This window comes from Carya illinoinensis, chromosome 3 (genome assembly GCF_018687715.1).
Source record: "Carya illinoinensis cultivar Pawnee chromosome 3, C.illinoinensisPawnee_v1, whole genome shotgun sequence".
Lineage (NCBI taxonomy): Eukaryota > Viridiplantae > Streptophyta > Magnoliopsida > Fagales > Juglandaceae > Carya > Carya illinoinensis.
The window spans coordinates 37,854,736-37,860,190 of record NC_056754.1 but is presented as its reverse complement, the minus strand read 5'-3'; positions in this window follow the sequence as shown (position 1 = coordinate 37,860,190).

Genomic DNA, 5,455 nt, shown 5'->3' with positions numbered 1-5,455 from the left:
TAAGCGTCTCTCTTTCTCTCTCCTTTTGAGCATTTATAAACATGGTTTTCCTAGATCTGCCATTTTTTATTTAACATGGGTTAGTTTTCGCTGTTTTGTTATTTTTTCTTTAAGCGTCCTAGATCTGTGACTTTTCCACGAGATGGGTATTTTTAATCTGTCTGCCTCTCTCACTATCCGGAGTGTGCTGTGGATGAGAGGTTTTTTGGTTCTTAAGGAGACTAGGCGACTTTAAATAGGTTTTTTCATATACCAGATACCTTGCTCTTTCTATGCCATTAGGTAGTTTTCGATGGATTTCTTGGATGGATAGAATTGGGTGAATACCAAAGTAATTTTTTCTTTGTTGAAATAGTTGTTGATTTGCTAAAAGATTGTCTTTTTCTTTAATCCTGGAGCATCCTTTCAATATTTAGTATTTACTAATCCAAAATTTGTCCTGTTTTGGTATGATATAAAAGGAAGGAGGTAGCTGTTAATTTTGTAAGTAAAATTTTAGGACTTAGTACTAGAAATAAGTGTATTTATCAATTGGTTCTGTCTATATGGGTGGGTGGATCTTTCGATGATACACCATTAATTAGTTGCTTGGGGATAACAGTACCCAAAACGTGAAGTTCATAGTTCCCTGTTCAAAATAGAAGCAATGAGTAGACGCCACCATGGATTTGAACTGAGAAATTCCTATCTGCATTGGCTACATCAGTTTAAATTTCAGAAAAAGGAGACTTTTTACCCCCAATATTGTTCTTGGGTGTTTTAACTGAAGTTTCCATCTAAAGGTGTGTTTTAATCATAAGCTGATGTGTTTCTCGAACAAGCTTTTTTGGGACGTTTGTTACTATTTAAACAAGTGGAGGAGAAATTAAGAATATAATCTTGGTAATGTGGTCACCAAGCTTGATTGTTGAAGTGAGGCAACGTGATGCTGTTATATGTTTGATGGTATAAAGTATATGCTGTCATGAGTTTGATAGATCTTAGGAAATGTGAAGAAAAATCCAGAGTCCTTGATGTTGATTACAGTGATGAATAATTTAAATCCATTTAAATTTTCTCTATTGGATCTTTTATACATGCTCATGTGCTTATACCCTAGGATGTAATGAGGAGAATAATAGATATGCTTTGATGTAATCTGCACAAAATTTATATGGCCAGATGAAAAATACAACAGGTGTTTTTATAATGAGAAAATACAATGGGTGAATATTATAAGATAGAAAGCATAATGGATCAATAAACAGCATAAAAAATAGGTTGTTTTTCTTGGCATGAAAAGTGTGGATATATATTTTTTCGGCTATGACTGGCTTGATAATTCTTCAGCAATTATGAAACTTGATTCAAATGTTATGTTAAATATAATTTTTTGGACCATATTCAGCCAACCATATCTTAGTCTACCCATGGATTTACTCAAGTTTTTATTTTTTGCAAGATCTCTTTCGTTCCAATCACTTGAAGTTGCTATTTGGTGTGGAGATTCAATAATTGATGGAAATGCATCTGATTTTGTAATTTATATATTGTAATTTTGTAATTTAGATATTGTAATTTTGTATTTTGTAATGTATATATAGCAAATAATGGAATATGTAGTGGATTGCATTATGATGCATGCATAGATGAATGTTGGATTTTTTTATTTATTTTTAGATGCATCTAGTATTTTTAGAACACAAATATTATCCTTTGACTATGTTTTTATGAGTATGTTTTTTTCTGTGTGTATTTGGTCATCTTTGACTATGTTTTGCATCAAACAAATGAAACATGCATAGCTACATGTTTATTCTTTTGTTTTTCAACCTCTAAAGTGCACAATCAAATTTATTTTTTTGATTTTTATAAAAAAATCATAGCTACATGTGAAAATATTGTATATACATTTAGGCTTTTATATGGGTTAAAAAAAAAACTGGGTTCAATTCGGAATCCGGGTTTTGAAAAACCCGGATTCATCTAGGTTTCGACCCGTTTATGACCCGGGCTAATCCGGTTCGGGTTCCTGTCCGGATTTGAAATCTGGGTCCCGGTTTGGGTCTACCCGGATTTCCAGGTTGGAACCCGGATGAACAGGCCTACTCAGCGACTAACATAGTCTCAAGATCCTCCTCGGCCATGGCCATAACCTCTTCAAGGGAAAGAATCGGGGGTGCCACAAGGGCAATCAATCTCTCATGAGTACTCAGTTGCGCCAGAGGAGCGATGAACCTAGTACCACCACTTGCCTGAAGAGAAGGCGAGAAGCCAAATCTCGCCAAAGTAAGCTCAGGCTCCTTATGAGTACTCGACTGCACTAGAGGAGGAACTGACTTAACACCACTACTTGCCTAAGGAGAAGGCGGGGAGCTAAGCTTTGCTAAGCCAGGCTCATCTGAACGAGAGGAAATGCGAGCCCTCTTATTCTTCTTCTTCTTCTTTTTCCCACCAGAATCAGGTCGAGACTTCCTCTTCAAATCACCCACCGGCGAAGGGGCACCCAAAAATTCACAACTCAATATGTGGACCTGCTGACTAGGCACCATAAAAAATCTCTCAATATTACTGGGGGTCAAAATAATGTCTCAAAAACATAACTTGGGATTATTCTAAACCCAAGTCTTTACCAACTGCACACGAGCCTCTTCACGAGGGGAAATAAGTACCTCAGAATCATCCTCATTAGGAACAGGGGACCAACAAGCCTTAAGGAGAAACTCCCAATCGAGAACTTCAACTGCGGGAAAATTTCCAACCCAGACCAGAAATGAAGAAAAACTTATTTCTCTAGTCTTTAGTATGAGAATACTTGCGTTCCAATTCAACAAATTTTCTATGGGACATAAAACTACAAAGGTTGCCCCCTAAATGCTTGAACTTGTGAAGCAACAAGAATTCACGAGTTGTTAAGTCAGGGTATTCATCGCTTGTGGGCTCCAATACCCATCGTCATAAAATGCAACAAGCCATCAGGTTTCTTCAAGCATTGGAACCAATCGGGCCGGGGCAAGCCCTAGGTCGTCTAATACATCCTAGACATGCCGTACAAAGGGTAGATGGAGCCCCGTGGTGAACATTGCTAAGTAAAGAGTCACAAAAACAACCATACCTCTTACACTGACAGCCTGCAATCCTTGAAGATGTGCCTTTAGAATTGCATAATAGGGAATGTTAAAGTTTTTTCTGGCATTCTCGAGTTCGTGAGGAGATACATTAGATGACCAACGGTGGCCCAAAAAGATGGAAGTCAGAACGCTTCCTCCTACCCTGCTAAGGTTTGCTAGAGTGTCAACAACTCAATGGGAGGAATCACAAGGCATTGAAGAACCAATTCCCCGAGAAGAAACCGAGGCCTTACCCTTAGAAGAAGAAGAAGCCATTGGAAGAGATTGGGAGTTTGCAAAAAGGGAATGACACCAATAAAAGATCACAAAATGGGGCAAGAACCCAAGAATGGTAAGAAGTTTTAAAAGAGGAGAGAAAAAGATTCAGGTAAGATGAAGAGTGAAAATGAGAGTCTAGGAGCCTTAAAGAAAAGCGATAGTTGAGACATAAAAGGGCATGAATACAAAATGACGCACTGACTGTATCGTTCAATTCAAAAAATGACGTCTTGACAGTTAGACTTAATTCGGGAAACGACATCATGATAATTAATCCCAACCCACGAAATGGCAGTGTGGGTTTAAGTCACATCAAACCACATTTGATGAGGCTTCATTGGGTAACTGGAGAGTATTGAATATCTGTAAGGGCCCGAATCAATCTGGGTCATCAACTAGGCATTTGGTCCACTGCCTTTGTAAGAACAAGGACCAATCTCGGAGGCCCAATTTGTGGATCCAGTCCATTCCCCATACCGATTGGTTACCATTTCAAAGTTACATTGGATACGGACCGTTACCATTTGATTTAAACCTCAAATGTATCCCTTATCCGCAAGCTTGAATTTCAAATAGCAAATAAGTCCATTATCTCATAAGCAACAAACTGATCACAAGCCTTATATTACGAAAAGTTCAGGTACGTAGAGGCATCTGATTTATTAGTATTCAAGATAGCTTATTCGACCACTAACTTAGGCATCACAAGCATTCCCTCAAACCCCCCAAGCCGTCTTACTCTTTGGTTGCAGAGGATCGCGAGTCAGTGGCGGTGAAACACATCCATAGTAAAGTTTGATAGATTTTTGCAACAATAGAAGTGGAATATATCATATTAGAAATAAAAGATTTATTACAAGATCTCCATACCCCTTTTGTATCGATCCTAAACATTGAACAACAATATGAAATGGACAACTAGGGTGGAATAATCATCCGTGCGTGGGCTGATCTTTATCGATGCAATATTGCCACCATCAAGACCAATGCCTAGTAATATCATTCTGCTTTTTTTTTTTTCCAACATGATGAGATGAATATTTTTATGCAAAAGTTATTAATAAATCAATCAAATTAAATAGTTGATACTGGTAGTACTTTTTATTTATTTATTTTATATAAGTTGGTCTATATTAAGTATATGAATTATTCTTCTCATTAGCCCCTTAATTCATTTTACACCCCACACTTTCTGTGCTAGTACTCAAACCAATCACTGACAAAAACAGAAGGGTATGAGAGAGAGCTCTTGATGAGAGGGGGTGGGGGGGTTCGGTGAGAGAGAGCTTGATGAGAGAGAGGGGTTTGATGAGAGAGAGAGCTTGAAGAGAGAGAGGGAGCTTGAGGGGAGAGAGAGATAGAGAGAGAGCTTGATGAGAGAGAGATTGAGATAGATGAGAGAGATGGTGAATAGTGGTCAAAGAGGTAGATTGAGGAGAGAGAGCTTGATGGTCTGACATTAAAATAAAAAGAAAAAGAAAAAGCCCGACGATATCAGGTGTGGAATGTGGAGGTGAATAATGGCTTATGTATAGCATTTCTCTAAATATATTTGTGGATTTATTTGAAAATGTCTTTTATATTTATTTATTTATTTTATAAGAAGAAGCGCTTTCTATTCATCAAACTCAAATATTACAAATTTGAATCAACCCAAATAGCTTGGGAAATACAATCTGGAATTGAGTCCCACTAAATACTAATATCTTCTAGATTCCATGCAAAACGAGCCAATGCATGAGCAACTCCATTCGCTTCCCTTCCCTTATGATGAAGGGACCAAGTTATCACCTTTGAAACATATTTTTGATTTCTTGAATCAATCCACCCCACAATGTTGTAGAAAAGCCTTCCTTTTCCAATTCTTGAACTACTAACAATGCATCGGATTCAACTCTTAGTTCTATAATTCCAAGGGACACACACAGTTGCAAGCCCCTTAAAATGGCAAGAGCACCCTCCCTTCATGATCACGAAGCACAGCACCAATACCAGCCTTACATTGATCACTAAATGGAGCAACATCAACATTAAGTTTCAAAACACATGTAGGGGGAGGCTGCCAATAGCATTTGTACTTCTGTTTA